The following is a 17,907-nucleotide window of genomic DNA, read 5'->3' as shown; positions in this document are numbered from 1 at the left end:
GATTGGAAGGTGGAGTCCTTCCCTTCCTTCCCACCTTTTTTTCCTTTTTCTCTTTGATTTTCTATATCCTGCGCATAGGGCTTGTTCGGCTGTCCCACCAGCCCACTAAGGGCTGGTGCGGCACCCCTAGGGCCTATGGGCTTCCCCGGGTGGGTTGGCCCCCTCCCGGTGAACATCCGGAACCCATTTGTCACTCCCGGTACATTCCCGGTAATGCCCGAAAACCTTTCGGCAATCAAATGAGGTCATCCTATATATCAATCTTCGTCTCCGGACCATTCTGGAAACCCTCGTGACGTACGTGTTCTCATCCGGGACTCCGAACAACATTCGGTAACCACACATATAACTCAACTATAATAAAACATTGTCGAACCTTAAGTGTGCAGACCATGCGGGTTCCAGAACTATGCAGACATGCCCCGAGGTACTCCTCGGTCAATATCCAATAGCGGGACCTGGATGCCCATATTGGATCCTACATATTCTCCGAATAACTTATCGATTGAACATCAGTGTCAAGGATTCAGCCTGTATGTCATTCCCTTTGTCCTTCGGTATGTTACTTGCTCGAGATTCAATCGCCGGTATCCGCATACCTATTTCAATCTCGTTACCGGCAAGTCTCTTTTATCGCTATGTAATACAAGATCCCATGACTTACACTAAGTCACATTGCTTGCAAGGCTTGTGTGTGATGTTGTATTACCGAGTGGGCCCCGAGATACCTCTCCGTCACACGGAGTGATAAATCCCAGTATTGATCCATACTAACTCAACGGACACCTTCGAAGATACCTGTAGAACACCTTTATAGTCACCCAGTTACGTTGTGACGTTTGATGCACACAAGGTAATCCTCTGGTGCCAGTGAGTTATATGATCTCATGGTCATAGGAACAAATACTTGACACGCAGAAAACAATAGCAATAAAATGACACGATCAATATGCTACGTATATAATTTGGGTCTTGTCCATCACATGATTCTCCTAATGATGTGATCCCATTATCAAGTGACAACACTTGCCTATGGTCAGTAAACCTTGACCATCTTTGATCAACAAACTAGTCAACTAGAGGCTCACTATAGGGACAGTGTGTTGTCTATGTATCCACACATGTATTTGAGTTTCCAATCAATACAATTCTAGCATGGATAATAAATGATTATTATGAATAAGGAAATATAATAATAACTAATTTATTATTGCCTCTAGGGCATATTTCCAACACTAATAACACTATCTACTCCTTCCTTATAAAGGTGAGGATCATCCCAGAAGTAATGTCTCAAATCAAAGAAGAATGTCTTCTTTTGCTGGTATGTGAAACTAGGTGGTATATATTTGGCAACGATATAGTTTGCATAATCAGCATACCACGGTGTACTACCTGAAGTGTTGATGGCATTCAATTGCTCATCAGGAAAGCTATCATCAATAGCTTGTGGGTCATCAAGAACATTCTCCAACCTAGACAAGTTATCTGCTACGGGGTTATCAGCACCCTTCCTGTCGACAACATGCAAATCAAATTGTTGTAGCAAGAGAACCCATCAAATAGGTCTAGGTTTAGCGACTTTCTTCTCCAGGAGGTACTTAATAGCAGCGTGATCAGTGTGAATAGTGACTTTGGAATCAACTATGTAAGATCTAAACTTTTCACATGCAAACACGATTGCTAAAAATTCCTTTTCAGTAGTAGCATAGTTTCTTTGCGCACTGTCTAGAGTTTTACTAGCATAGTGAATAACATTAACCTTCTTATCAACTCTTTGTCCTAGAACAGCGCCAACAGCATAATCACTAGCATCACACATGATTTCAAAAGGTAAGTTCCAATCAGGTGGTTGAACAATAGGTGCATTTATCAAGGCCTTCTTAAGTATTTCGAAGGCTTCCTCACAATCATCGTCGAAAACAAAAGGAATATACTTTTGCAAGAGATTGGTAAGAGGCCTAGAAATCTTAGAAAAGTCCTTAGTGAACCTTCTATAGAAACCAGCATGACCAAGGAAACTTTTTATACCTTTGATATCTGTGGGGCATGGCGTTTTCTCGATCGCATCAACCTTAGCCTTATCAACTTCAATACCTCTTTCAGAAATTTTATGTCCTAAGACGATGCCTTCATTAACCATAAAGTGGCACTTCTCCTAATTCAAGACAAGATTGGTATATTTACATCTCTGCAAGACTCGATCAAGGTTGCTGAGGCAATCATGAAAAGAAGACCCGTAAATGGAGAAGTCATCCATGAAAACCGTAACAATCTTTTCACAAAAGTCAGAGAATATAGCCATCATACATCTTTGAAAGGTAGCATGTGCATTAGATAAGCCAAAAGGCATACGTCTGTAAGCAAAGGTACCGAAAGGGCAGGTGAAAGTGGTTTTCTCCTGATCAGATTGTGCCACAGGTATTTGGGAGAAACCAGAATAACCATCTAGAAAGCAGAAGTGTGTGTGTTTAGATAGTCTTTCTGGCATTTGGTCGATAAAAGGCAAAGGGTAATGATCTTTCCTAGTGGCTTTATTCAATTTCCTAAAATCAATCACCATCCTATAGCCAGTAATAATCCTCTGAGGGATCAATTCATCCTTATCATTAGGGACAACGGTAATACCTCCCTTCTTAGGGACGCAATGCACCGGACTCACCCATTCACTATGAGCAACAGGATAGATAATACCTACTTCCAGGAGCTTTAGTATTTCTTTTCTTACTACCTCTTTCATCTTAGGATTTAATCTCCATTGATGATCAGCAACTGGTTTGGAATCAGGATTGGTTTTAATCTTGTGTCGGCATAGAGTGGGACTAATGCCCTTAAAATCATCAAGAGTATATCCAATAGCAGCACGGTGCTTCCTCAGAGTTTTTAGTGAATTCTTTTCTTCATGCTATGAGAGGCTAGCACTAATAATAACAGGATATATCTCTTTTTCATCAAGATAAGCATACTTAAGAGTATCATGCAACTGTTTAAGCTCGAACACAGGATCACCCTTTGGTGGGGTGGATCTCCAAGCAATTCAACAGGCAAATTATTCTTAAGGATAGTATGTTGTTCAAAGATAACTCTATCTATCTCATTCCTTTCATCCATATGCATATCATTTTCATGCTCAAGAAAGTATTGCTCTAAAGGATCAGTAGCAGGCACAGCAATAGAAGCTAGGGCAATAATTTCATCCTTACTAGGCAACTCTTTTTCATGGGGTTGTCTACCAAACTTGGAGAAATTGAACTCATGTGACAAACCTTCAAAGCCAACAGTGACAATTTGCTTCTCACAGTTAATATGAGCATTGACAGTATTGAGGAAAGGTCTGCCAAATATGATGGGACAAAAGCTAACTCGTGTGGTAGCAAGAACGAGAAATCATCAGGATATTTTGTTTTACCACACAAGACTTCAACATCCCTAACAATTCCCAAAGGGCAGATAGTATCTCTATTGGCAAGCTGAATAGTGACATCAATAGGTTCCATCTCGACAAGTGCAATCTCGTCTTTAATTTCATCATATAGAGATTGAGGTATTGCACTAACACTAGCACCCACGTCACATAAACCATAATAACAATGATCTCCTATCTTAATAGAAACAACAGGCGGGCCAACAACAGGCCTATGTTTGTCTCTAGCATGAGGTTTAGCAATTCTAGAAGCATCTTCACAGAAGTGAATATCATGGCCCTCAACATTGTCGGACAGGAGATCTTTGATAATAGCAATGCTAGGTTCAACTCTTATTTTCTCAGGGGGTGTAGGTCTTCTAATGTATCCCCTACGTATCACAGTTGAAACTTTAGAATGATCATTTATCCTAACAGGGAAAGGTGGTTTCTCAATGTAAGCACTAGGAACAATAGGATCATTATAAGCAATGACTTTCTCTTCAACTGGATTGGGTTTATCTAAGGGAGGATGATATTTGAAGCACTTCTCTTTATGGAGACCAATATGAGCAGCAAATGATTCACAGAATGAAGCTACTATCTCAGAGTCAAGTCCATATTTAGCGCTAAAATCACCAAAAGTATTTGTTTCGACAATGGATTTAACGCAATCAAACTTGAAATTCATACCTGACTCGTTACCTTCATCAAACTCCCAATCTTCAGAGTTGCGTTTAATTATTTCCAATAAATTCCATTTGAAGTCAATATCTCTCTTCATAAAAGAACCGATACAAGAACTGTCAAGCATGGTGTGATCATCATGAGAAAGCCGAGTATAGAAGTTCTGAATGATAATTTCTCGCGAGAACTCATGGTTGGGGCAAGAATATAACATTGATTTAAGCCTCCCCCAAGCTTAAGCGATGCTTTCCTTGTCACGAGGCCAAAAATTATAAATATAATTCCGATCACGATGTACTAGATGCATAGGATAAAAGTTTTGATGAAATTCCAATTTCAGTCGATTGTAGATCCATGATCCAGTATCATCACATAGCCTATACCATGTCAATGCTTTATCCCTCAAAGATAAGGAAAAGACCTTCTTCTTGACCTCATCCTCGGGCAAACCTGCAAGCTTAAATAAATCACAAACTTCATCTACATAGATTAGATGCAAGTCGGGATGTGATGTTCCATCTCCAGTAAAAGGATTAGCCAACAGTTTCTCAAGCATACCCGATGGAAATTCATAGAAAATATTTTCAGTAGGTGCAGCAGGTTGAGGAGCAAGTCCTTGTGCTTCCGTTCGAGGTGCAGATACCCCGAACATGCTCCTCAAAGGATTAGTTTCCATAGTGACAAGTGACAATAAATTTCAGCACACTATATAAATGTTTCCTTACCAAATTCCACTTACCAAAGGCGCTTCACTCCCCGGCAACGGCGCCAGAAAAAAGTCTTGATGACCCTCAAGTATAGGGGATCTATCATAGTCCTTTCAATAAGTAAGAGTGTCGAACCCAACGAGGAGCAGAAGGATCTAACAAGTGGTTTTCAGCAAGGTATTCTCTGCAAGCACTGAAATTATTGGTAACAAGTAGTTGTGTGATAATATGATGCGTAGCAAGTAGAAAGTAATAATAGTAACAAAGGTGCAGCAAAGTGGCCCAATCCCTTTTGTACCAAGGGACAAGCCTGGACAAACTCTTATAGGAGGTAAAGTGCTCCCGAGGACACATGGGAATTTCTATCAAGCTAGTTTTCATCATGTTCATATGATTCGCGTTCGCTACTTTGATAGTTTGATATGTGGGTGCACCGGTGCTTGGGTGCTGCCCTTACTTGGACAAACCTCCCACTTATGATTAACCCCTCTCACAAGCATCCGCAACTACGAAAGAAGAATGAAGACATAGTCTAACCATAGCCTTAAACTAGTGGATCCAAATCAGTCACTCTAGCAACCCATCATCTACTTACTACTTCCCAATGCCTTCCTCTAGGCCCAAATAATGGTGAAGTGTTATGTAGTCGACGTTCACATAACACCACTAGAGGAAAAACAACATACAACGCATCAAAATATCGAACGAATACCATATTCACATTACTACTTATAGCATTACTTATCCCATGTCCCGAGGAACAAAAGTAACTATTCACAAAGCATAATAATATTCATGACCAGAGAGGTACTGATTATCATCAAGGATCTCAACATATAATCTTTCATCGAATAATCGAACTAGCATCAACTACAAAGAGTAATTAACACTACTAGCAACCTTACAAGTACCAATCGGAGTCGTGAGACGGAGATTGGTTACAAGAGATGAACTAGGGTTTGGAGATGAGATGGTGCTGATGAAGATGTTGATGGTGATGAGTCCCCTCCGATGAGAGGACTGTTGGTGATGACGATGGCGACGATTACCCCCTCCGGGAGGGAAGTTTCCCCAGCAGGACGGCCCTGCCGAAGTTCTAGATTGGTTCTGCTTAAGTTTCGCCTCGTGGCAGCGGCGAATCCTCCCGAAAGCCTCCTCCTGATTTTTTCTGGAATGAAACCCTCCTTATAGCAAAAGAGGGGGGCTAGAGGGCCAACAGGGAGCCCACAAGCCCCCTGGGCGCGGCAAGGGGGGTAGGTCGCGCCTAGCAGGCTTGTGGCCTCCTACTGGCTCCCCTCTGGTACTTCTTCGGCCCAGTATTTTTTATAAATTCCAAAATAAATCCTCGTTGATTTTCATGGCTTTTGGAGTTGTGCAGAATAGGTATCTCAAACTTGCTCCCTTTTCAGGCCAGAATTCCAGCTGCCAGCATTCTTCCTCTTCATGTAAACCTTGCAAAATAAGAGAGAAAAGGCATAAGTATTGCACCGTGAAATGTAATAACAGCCCATAAAGCGATAAATATCAACATGAAAGCATGATGCAAAATGGACGTATCATTCGGTAACGTGGTAGATCTTGGCGGTGATTAATCGACCATGGACTCTCCTGACGTAGGCTCTAATCCATGCACACAGCCGCCAGAACCTAGGGTTCTTCGACGACTTAATCACGGCTTCCCTAAGTTGGGGACAAGGAGGGCAGCTCGGGTGCCGCCCCCCTTCGGTATTGCCTCGCGGTCTATGGCGGGCAGAGGTAATCCCAAGCAGCCGCCGGTGTTGCAGCCTTCACCACGACCGCCGGGGCAGGGGAGCAGACCCCCTACCAACGCGAGTAAAGCAACAGCGCCGGCTAGCGCACAGATGGGGAGGCCGCCTAATGCTTCTGCGCAGGCGGGGAGGCTGCCAAGTGCTGCCGTGTAGTCGGGGGCTCGAGGGACCGCTGCTGCAAATCGGTTACAGTCGCGTGGGCGGTGGGGCGATGACGGAGTAAACGCGTATGGAGACGGTCAACGTCGTGGTTCCTCGTCCTCAGGAGGTGGGCGAGGATACGCGTGGCACAACAATGGTGGTAGTAGCAATGGTTTTAGTGCACCTCCGGGCAAATTTGTTCCGGGGACTTCTGGTCCTCCTCATCCGAAGAGAGGTGGTTTTAGATAGAACTGGGGCGGCAGAGGGGGAGGAAGGAAGCCGAGGCCTCCTATTCCTACTCAAGATGCGCTGGCAGATTTTGAGGTGTCCACCATGGCGAAAGTGAAGGAGCCAATCAAGGAGGTGGCTGATCCTGCTCTGGCTGATCAGAGCCTTGATGTTGCCAAGGGAGATGGAGGTGATAGACCCTCCAAATGGGCACGTAAGAAAGAGAAGATGACGTGTTATCGTTGTAGTGAGACAAGTCACTTTGTTTCTGAATGTAAGGCCGAGCTTTATGAGTTTGTCTTGAAGCCTACGCGTGGTTCAGCTAAGTGTCCTCTTACGCTTGGGCCTATGTCGGTCGTGATCATATATGGTGTTTGTAGTCAAGAATTGATGTTCTTTGAGTCGCCGCCTGTTACGGCTACACTTCATACACCAGATGCAGGGTTCGCTGGCACAGTTACGGTGACTCGGGGGAATTTGACCGTTGAGCAGGTGGTGTAGCAGCTTAAGGAGCTCGTATTCTCAACTTTCAAATGGGAACCTGTTTTGATCTCATATAACGTTTTTAAGGTCGTTTTCCCTACTAAGGAGGATTTGGCTCGCCTGCTTAAGTTTGGTATGTGCAGAGTTGCTAGCACTAGCTATGTGCTTGAGTTTGGTGCCTGGAAGTGTGAAGAGCCTAAAGGTGTGCCTCTCCCCAAGATTTGGGTGCACTTTACAGGAGCTCCGTCCAGGGCAATTAACGATTTTCGGGTTACGTAGAGCTTGGGGTCACTTATTGGCAAAACAGAGGAAGTGGACATGGTGTTCACTAGAGCCAAAGGTGTTGCAAGGGTGCTGGTTAGTGTGCTTGATATCGAGCTCGTTCCGGATGAGGTCATTTGGACTCATGCGGGGATGCGATATACTCTCCAGCTGGAAATTGAGAGCCCTACACTGTTTGATGTACCCGGCACGGACAACGACACCCACATGACTGATGGGGATGATGCGGATGGTTCCAAGGATGATGCGGATGGTTCAAAGGAGTCAGAACCTAATCATTCTTCTGAGCAGACTAGGCAATCACAGGTCCAACAGTCTATGCCTAGCTTAGGTCCTGGTGGTAAGCACTCGGTTTCTGCACCTTCTCACGAGTTGCGGTTTGGTTCTTTCGAACCCGCTTCTGCGCCGGCTAAAGTTGGTGGAGCGAGTAGGTTGACGCGCAAGGACGGCCAGCCGCGGCCTAGACTGCCGAGGTTTCTAGGGAAGAATCCTCGGAGCAACGTGGATCTTACTATTGCGCAGTCTAACAATATGTTGCAACTAGTGTCTCTGGGGGACTATTTGGCGGGAGCAAGTCGACTAGCAGCCGGCCATGCGTTGGGGGCTCCACTGCTTTCGAACCTGAAGCAGTGCACGGCTTCGCCATGCTCGAGGGCGGGGCTGTGGCTTTGACGCTCGCCTCGGCACGTGCTGAGACCGTTAACCAGGCCAAGCATGTTGCTACATTGGACGAGGCTGCGTTGGTTGAAGGTGTACCAGCTGGAGCTGGTGTTTCCTTGCTTTCAGCGGACGGCGGGACAACACCAGCAGGAAGACAGCCAGCAGGGGACGATGATGGCTCGCTGCCGGCTGGCAGTGGGTTGTGCACAGGGGGAGGCTATGCGGCCGAGCTGGACGCGTCCTTGGGCAGTGCCGAACTGGAAGGAAGAGCGCAAGCTGTTGGCTTTACGATTGGTGATGATTCCGCCTCCTTGGCTGAATCAGCTTTTGTGCCCAAGGTGGGTATGGATTCTGCTCATGTGATTGCTTCTAGACAAGATTCTGCAACAATCTCTGTTGACGAAGTCATACCTTTTGAAGGAGTTCCGAATCCGATGGCTCCGGATAGACGGGCTAGTCAGCGGGTACAGTCTCAGCCAGATGCGGATGACTTGCAGATGGGACGGGCTATGTAGGCTGCAAAAATGAAGGAGGTTCAAAATTTGAGAGGTATGTCTATCAATACAGAACATTCCATTCTTCATTTTTCACCGCAAGAAATCTTAGATAATGCTGCCTCCGTGGGTGTCAGCTTGGGTAACACTAGCAAAGAAGTTTCGAAATCTATTAACGACTTACTCGACTTAGAAGTTGATAGGGCTTTAGATATTATTCAAAACTTAGTTGCAGTACAACCAATGAATGATGCGGAGATATCTACTATGGGGGTCTGAATTTGCTTTGTGAAAATTTAGTCCCACCTCATGATCTAGAAGAGCCTCAGGAAGTACTCTATGATAACTATCAACTTAATAATCAACTTAATGATGGTGGCAAAGATATTCCTGGCTATATGGACCGGGAGTATGCTTCTGAAAAGCCAAAACGAACTTCGAAACAGAGGGTATATCCGGTTTCTGCAGTACATCGGAGTGCTAGATTTAAGACTACTATAAAATTTTATGATGAAACAGGAGAGGATTTTTTTGGAATAGCAGAGGTCTGAGAGACTTGGCTAAAATTCAGTTCCTTGCAGAGGCAATGTTAGAGCATAGTCTTGACTTTATCGCGTTGATGGAGACGGGGCGGGATAACTTCACATCGCAATTTCTAAACTCTTTTCAGGAGGAGTTGATTTTGACTGGCATTGTCTCCCTCCAAGAGGAAGGTACGGAGGGATCTTACTTGGAGTTCGTTGCGACAACCTTCAAGTGCGAGAAGTGGTGATCGGGGATTTCTCGGTCAAATTTCGAATTAGATCCAAGGGAGATGGGTTTCAATGGGCTCTTGTTGCAGTTTATGGTGCCGCCCAGACGGAGCATAAGCCAGCCTTTCTTGCTGATCTGGTTCGGATTTGCGATGATACTCTACCATTGGTGGTAGGTGGTGATTTCAGTATCATTTGGCGTGTTGATGAGAAAAGCAACGATAACTTTGATGGCAGATGGCCCTTTTTGTTCAACACGATTATAGGGAGCCTAAACCTACGGGAGATTGAGCTCTCAGGTAGGAAATATACATGGGCCACCTCTCTACATAATCAGACTTTTGAAAAATTGGACAGGGTACTTACTAGTGTTGACTGGGAAGAGAAGTTCCGGTAGTCATAGTTTGTGCACTTCAGAGGGCTATATCTGACCACACTCCACTTCTGCTAGATTCTGGCAATGCCACTCACTGGGGGAAAAAAGATGCTTCCTCCTTTGAATCAAGTTGGTTCACAGGTGAGGGCTTTATGGACATGATTGCTAGGGAATGGAACAAGGATGTGGGTGGGAATTCTAAGACATGTGGCAAAATAAGATCCGGCACCTTAGACAATTCTTGAGAGGTTGGGCTAAGAATGTCTATGGGATATATAAGGATGAGCAAGACCGACTGCTCCAATTTATAGATACTCTGGATCGTAAGTCAGAGACCTGCATGTTGGATGAAAATGAAAGGGCGTCAAAGAACGAGGCAGAACAACGAGTTCGAGTCCTCCTTCGAGAGGAGGAAATGAAATGGGCTCTTAGAGCCAAAGTTAGGGTAATTGTCCAAGGGGACAACAACACAAAAATATTCCACTTGATTGCATATGGCAAGCATAGGAAAAAGAGAATTTTACAGCTAGAGCAAGATGAGGGAACAATAGTAGGTCATGATAATCTAAAATTGTATATCTCAAATTACTATAAACGGTTGTTCGGTGCTCCGGATCACAGTTTTGTGTCTATGGACGAGCATCAGGTCGCGGATATTCCTCAAGTCGGAAAAGACGACAATGAGAGTTTATGCGCCCCATTCCTAGAGAAAGAGGTGCTACAGGTGATTGAGGGTATGAAAAACGGTAAAGCTCCCGGGCCGGATGGGTTCCCAGCTGAGTTTTATAAGAAATGTTGGCATATTATTAAGAAAGATCTTATATCTCTGTTTCATGACTTGTTCTCCGAACACCTACAACTCTTTCATCTCAATTTTGGTACTATTGCGTTACTACCAAAGAAGGAGGGTGCTTCGCGAATTGAACAATTTCATCCGATTTGTGTGCTGAACGTTAGCTTCAAAATTTTCACAAAGGTGGGAACTGATAGGCTAACTAAGATGGCACATTTTGTGGTGCAATCTTCGCGGACAACCTTCATGCCTGGTCGGAACAATCTTGAAGGGGTTGTTGTACTGCATGAGACTCTACATGAATTGCACTCCAAGAAACTCGATGGAGTCTTATTTAAAGTAGATTTTGAAAAGGCTTACGACAAAGTGAAATGGTCTTTCCTGCAATAAACTTTACGTATGAAGGGGTTTGGCGAGATATGGCGTAAACATATCGATTGTTTTATAAAATAGGGAAGTGTTGGTATTAAAGTAAATGATGATGTGGGTCATTTCTTCCAAACACTTAAGGGACTTAGACAAGGGGACCCTATGTCCCTTATTTTATTTAACATCGTTGCGGATATGTTGGCGCTCATGATCAGGAGAGCTAATGAGAAAGACCTAGTAGGGGGACTAGTACCACATCTAGTCGATGGGGGTGTCTCTATCCTACAATATGTGGATGACAAGATCCTTTTCATGGAACACAATCTCAAAAAAGCTAGAAACATGAAACTCATATTATGCTTATTTGAACAGCTATCTGGGCTGAAGATTAATTTGCATAAAAGTGAACTCTTCTGTTTTGGGAATGCAAAAGTAGAACAACTCATTTATAATCAACTTTTTGGTTGTGAGGGTGGTAATCTACCTTTTACATACTTAGGGATCCCTATCCATCACTGAAAGTTGACCATTAAGGAGTGGAAATGTATGAGGATCGTTTTGAAAAAAAACTGAGATGCTGGAAGGGCAAGCTATTATCCTACGGAGGACGTTTGGTTCTTGTTAATTCGGTATTGACAAGCATGCCAATGTTTCTTCTATGCTTTTTTGAAGTACCAGTTGGGGTGCGGAAAAGGTTGAATTTTTATCGGTCTTGATTTTTCTGGCTGAGTGATGAGGTCAAGACCAAGTATAGGATGGCTAGATGGGATATTATTTGTAGACCGAAGGATCAAGGAGGTTTGGGGATTGAAAATTTAGAGGTTAAGAACAGGTGTCTGCTTAGCAAGTGGCTATTCAGACTATCTGTGGAATCAGAAGGTATGTGGATACAAATTCTGAAGAACAAGTATCTACGGCAAAAGACCTTAGCTCAGGTCACCGCGAGACTGGGTCATTCACCTTTTTGGAAGGGTCTCATGAGGTCAAAGACTGTTTTCTTTAACAGGACTAGATTTATCATAGGTAATGGTGAATCAACTAGATTCTGGGAGGATACTTGGATAGGAGACGAGCCCTTCGCTCTCAAGTATCCGCGGCTTTACAATATTGCCCAACGCAGACAGACGTCTGTTGCGGCAGTGTTACGTGAGATTCCTCTAAACATTTAGTTCCGTAGAGCTTTGATTGGTAATAGATGGGTTAGATGGCTTCATCTAGTTAGAAGGCTGATGGATATTAGCCTCTCTGACTGCCCTGATAGTATTCGTTGGAGGTTGACCACCAATGGTACATTCTTAGTGAAATCAATGTATGAGCACATTATTAATTCTTCACCTATTCCAAAATCCATGCATATATGGAAGGTCAAAGTTCCCCTTAAGATAAAAATCTTCATGTGGTTTGTTTACAAAGGAGTTGTTTTAACTAAAGATAACTTGGCCAAGCGAAATTGGAAAGGAAATCAAAGATGCAACTTTTGTCAGACTTATGAAAATATTAAGCACCTCTTTCTGGATTGTCCTATGGTTGAACTCTTATGGCGCTCGATCCATATTACATTTAACATTGCTCCACCTACTAGTATTAACATGTTATTTGGGACGTGGCTGCAGGGGATTAATGTTATTTACGCTAAACTTATTCGAGTTGGAACCTGTGCTCTTCTGTGGGATACATGGAACTGCAGAAATAATCTAGTTTTTAACAGACAACGTTATATTAACTTTTTGCAGGTCATCTTTAGGACTACCGCCTTGAACCGCACGTCGTCCTTACTCACTCCCGTGAAAACCAGGGAGCCTTTGGTTACTAGGTGTGCCCGATGGGAGATGGTAGCTCAGGGTATCTTCAACCGATATGGATGGCGGCATACTGATAGGATAGGTGGATAGTAATCTAGGCCTATTGATATCATCGGTGTTGGCGTTATGGTCGCCTTGTAACTCCTTTTTCCTTTTTTGGGACTACTTTGTACTTGTTTCAGACTGGTTTCATACTTAATAAATGGTTGCATGCATCACTCCATGCAGAGGCCGGGGCGATGCCTCCTTTTCGAAAAAAAGAATCCTATGTGTAGAGGGAAACAAAAAAGGAAGATACAGTTCTATTTGGCCAGGTCTTCTAAGCCCTACCTCTATTATTCTAATGCAGCATCCATATTAAACCACATCATCTTTAAACTAGCAGCCATCATATTGAGTTGGTCATCAATCTAAGGCTTTGGATCATAAATTGCCAATGGGAGTTCAAACCAAAAGCCATCTTCCATAATAATATGGAAGTTGAAGGAACTACTAAGACCTTTTGGCTACTCCTGTGGCTCAATATAGGGGCGAGCGCTGGCGCATAAATAATCATGGTTGCATCCATCCATGGCTGCAGGTGAGTACACCGACTGACATGGTTGCATTGCCAGCGATGTATACTGTTTTTTTTCTCAGGCTGGCCATAGTGGGGGTATCATAGCTAGTAACATAGTCTTGGGACTAGCAAACATGGTGATGTGGCAAGTAATTAAAGAAGAGAGAGAGGGTTATAGTAACATAGGTAGATATTGTATCATGTTAAATGATATGCTACTATGTGTCATGCATGTCAATAAATGAGAACATCTATCATACTAGTTTATGATACTATGCACTATGAAGGTAGTATCATACAATAGTAACATATGCATGATACTATTATATTTTACTCCCCACTATGAGCAGCCTCATAGCGCAGCTACATATAAATGCATTAACAGAAAAGTTAAGAAATTTCACCAACGCATTTTCGCAATTCGGCTGTGATAAATGTTCCCTTCCAGTTTTTAGAAACAACATTTAATTCATTTATATGAGGGGCTTGATTGCGCCTACTAATCAAGCTTTGTGATAGTACAAAAAAAACTATTGTCCAATTTGTATGACAGTAATGATATACAGCTAGTAGTGCAAGCATAACTAATTCGACCAACTATTTTATGTCTTGCAACTGTTAAATATACAGGCAATAATGACAACTTCAAATTGCCACCAAATACCAGTATGTTCATGAAAAGAGAGAGCTGAGAGCATACCATTATCTATGCGAGAATCTGATACACGGGAGGACTAGGATGGTCTCTTCCGCCTCTCTTTGACACTATTGCTACATTGAGCGAGGAACAGTTGTGGAGCAGCAACAGGAGAATTTGGTCCCTTGGCTGTTGCCAAGAAGTTGATATGGAAGTACTCAAATGGGAACCTCTTCTTAAAAAGAGCAACACTTGATCCGCCTGGTACATTAGGATTCACACCGCAGATGATATGAAGTTTATAGTCCACCTATAAGTAACAATGCAGAAAAGGGCAGGCAATATGTGAAAAAAGGTTTTGACCAAATGAAAGTAATTGGTGCATGTTAGAATTCACAAGGAAGAAAACAAAAAACAGAAGCAAATGTACCTACCCCATTTTGCTGAGAGTAGTCGCTCAATGCCGCCTTGACCTTTCTGACGTAGAAGTTTTGGTCGCGACGAAATTTTTTCTGGAACTCCGAAATGAACCTTTTCTGTTTTTTTCTCAAGACATGTGAGTTTGACGTCGGCTGGGTCACTTGCTGAGCCTGCTCCTCAGACATGGTAGGTGGATATTTATGTGGCAGAGCCATGGTGAGGCATTAAACTCTGCCGTCGGTGAGTGTGCCCTGCAATATAGCTAACAACTTAGCAAACTCCATGTTAAACGAAGACGTGGTAAATTTCACCACCACATCAGGGTCATCATGCCATGAAACAACCGCTGCTTGCTTATAGGCGTCCTGGTAACTGCCAGACACAGAATGATCATGCTTCATTGCCTCACAGATGGCCTTGTGGACATCAGCATCACTCCTGAACAGATACCAAATTGCATCGTGCTCCGAGATAGAGGGGATACAGGTGCGAAGGAAGGCAACAAGGCCGTAAAGAGAACAGCACTCAATGCGTGTAAGCATGTCTGTGCATATCATATCCACCTTAAACTGTAGCTCAAACTTTTGGGGTGTGGGAAACATGGAGCCATACCAGATGGTGTTGAGTATGATGTTGGAGACCAGATCATTGGGGCCATAGCAATATCCACCCCTGAGGAGGCTGCGGTGGTGATGCTTGTGCAAGCCATCCCAAGGCAGCTTGGCAAGTGCTTGCAAGTAGTGCCCATGGATTTTGCCTAAGAGCAAAAGCTTCAGAGCCAGTGTGTATCTGAACGTGAACTCAGGCCCAAGCTTTTCCTGTGCCCTGCTCCCCTCTATGGTGTCTGTTGTTTGCCCGCTTCGCTTCCTCTTCTTATTCCTCTTGTTCTTCTGCTTACCACAAAGATGATCCATTCCAGTGATGGGTTGGTTTCTGTTGTTTGCTCGCTTCTCTTTCTCTTCTTGTTCTTCTTGTAACCACAAAGATGATCCAGTGATAAGTTGGTGACAACATCCATGATCGTAGGCTTTCTCGTGAGCAGCTTGGTGATGCTCCTGATAGTTGCAAGCGAGAGAGGGCCTTGTCCAGCAAGAACTGCGGTGACATCGGTCAGGCAAGAGGCCATAGTCAACGACGCTTTCACCAGGACGTCTGGTTCAGGATGCCTCACTGACACAGTGGCACATTCCAGGGCGATCTTGGTTGTAGTGGAGGAAATACTAAAGGAGTTGCACCTATTGCCACGATCTCGCTCGATTAGGCGCACAGCGGTGAGAAGATCGGCCCTGGCCAGGAGCAAGTAGCTCATGGCTTCCCTACCGCATAGGTAGCGGTAGTGGGAGGTGAGGAAGCTGACAAGACCGTCAAGCGACAGCTGCGCGACGGTCGTAGACTGGTGCCCGGAAAGCGGCAGTTCAAAGACAAATAAGTCATTGGTGTCGGTGATGATTTTGGAGAGGATCCAGTCTGACGACGGTGCCTCATCCCCCTCCTCGTTGTTGTCGAAGGATCCAGGCGTCGGTGAAGGGATTTAGGCGATGGTGTTGGCGATGATGTTGGAGACTGGGTAGAGGAAGCCGATGGGCATGCCGGCCTTGGGGAGGCGCACGGCCAGCGAGGGAATCGCCCCCAACGGAAGCCGGTCGAGCACCTCCTTGTAGAAACCATGGATATAACCAAGCAGACGGCATGTATCCTGCTTCTGATCTGTTAGGATGGAAAGACAACGGTCGCCGATGAGGCGGTCTCGCTTGCCATGCATTGTCAATCGAGTTTCTTTCCTCGCCGGCGGTTTCTTGTGGGTGTGGATGGGAAGGGCAGCGGCAGCGAGTAATGTTGGGGAGGATGGAAGGAGAAGACCTAGGGCATCCACGCATCAAAGTCGCAGACCAAAGTCGTCGACCTCCGGCTGATTGGGCCGGGCCGATTATGCAGGCCTCAATTCGGCTTCCACTGGTGTCAGCGGCTACCCGCTTGTACGTAGAATAGCACAGAAAATAGCCCACGTACTTCTAAAAACAAAAACAAAAAAGCCATGTGGTGCCCTCTTACACGAGTCGTTCCGATCTTAGAGCATCTACAGCCCAACTTGCAAATCTAACACGTCCGCGAGTACTCACAAGCACGTCTAAAAAAACTACTACATGTGAACATCTCATGTTAATTCTTTGAATCCGTACAAAATCATGCAAACATATAAACATATGTACTACATATAAAATGTATATCCTTTGTCGAAGATTTTGACGATCTCCATGTCCTCCGACGGATAGATGTGCGGCAGCTGCAGCTGCAGCTCCATCCCCTCCGACGCCTCTGCTGTTGCCCCCTCCGACCCCTCCGGGTGCTCCGCTGCAGCTTCCTCCGCCGCTATGTCTGCCTTGAACTCGTCGAAGAGGGCGTCGACCTCCGCCTCCCTTTGTCGGATGAGCCGAAGGTTGGCCTCCACATCGGCCTCATCTCGGATGGAATCCAGGATGGCTTGCTGCTACACCATCTCCTCGGCTTGGGCGATGATGAACTCCACCTCCGCCATGTTTAACTCCGGAGCATCGTCGTCCTCCATGGCCTCCGACACCTCCTAATTTGGTTGTTCCTCCTCCTACTCCTCCTCCGTTTTTGACGAGTTCACAAGGAGACCCGCAGCGATGTGGGTGACGCGTCGAGCCTGGATCTCTGCCTCGATCGACATTCGACGCTTCGGCATGAGTTGAACGTAGGTGGTGACCCTCTGACGGACCATACTGAAGCCGAAGAGTGGGGGAGAGGATGCGGATGGGCTCGGGTGGCGGCGGGGGAAGGGGGGAGATGGATGTGCTAGGGTTCGGGGAACTGTTGGAAATATGCCCTAGAGGCAATAATAAAGTGGTTATTATCATATTTCCTTGATCATGATAATCGTCTATTGTTCATGCTATAATTGTATTAACAGGAAAGAGTAATACATGTGTGAATAAATAGATCACAATGTGTCCCTAGCAAGGCTCTAGTTGGCTAGCTCGTTGATCAATAGATGATCATGGTTTTCAAATCATGGACATTGGATGTCATTGATAACGGGATCACATCATTAGGAGAATGATGTGATGGACAAGACCCAATCCTAAGCATAGCGCTAGATCATGTTGTTCGTACGCTAAAGCTTTTATAATGTAAAAGTGTCTTTTCCTTCGACCATTAGATTGTGCAACTCCCGAATACTGTAGGAGTGCTTTGGGTGTATCAAACTTCACAACGTAACTGGGTTACTATAAAGGTGCACTACGGGTACCTCTGAAAGTATCTATTGAGTTGGTACGAATCGAGATCGGGATTTGTTACTCCGTGTGACGGAGAGGTATCTCT

At 44.6% G+C, this 17,907-nt stretch overlaps 1 pseudogene; it reads right to left on the bottom strand.

Moving 5' to 3' along the window:
- Positions 1-16,324, bottom strand: part of LOC123409274 — a 113,957-nt pseudogene extending 97,633 nt beyond the window's left edge.
- Between the last annotated feature and the right edge of the window lie 1,583 nt (positions 16,325-17,907).

The sequence above is a fragment of the Hordeum vulgare genome, chromosome 7H, assembly GCF_904849725.1.
Source record: "Hordeum vulgare subsp. vulgare chromosome 7H, MorexV3_pseudomolecules_assembly, whole genome shotgun sequence".
Classification (NCBI taxonomy): Eukaryota; Viridiplantae; Streptophyta; class Magnoliopsida; order Poales; family Poaceae; genus Hordeum; species Hordeum vulgare.
The sequence above is the reverse complement of the archived record's forward strand: the minus strand, read 5'-3'. Positions and strand labels throughout refer to the sequence as shown.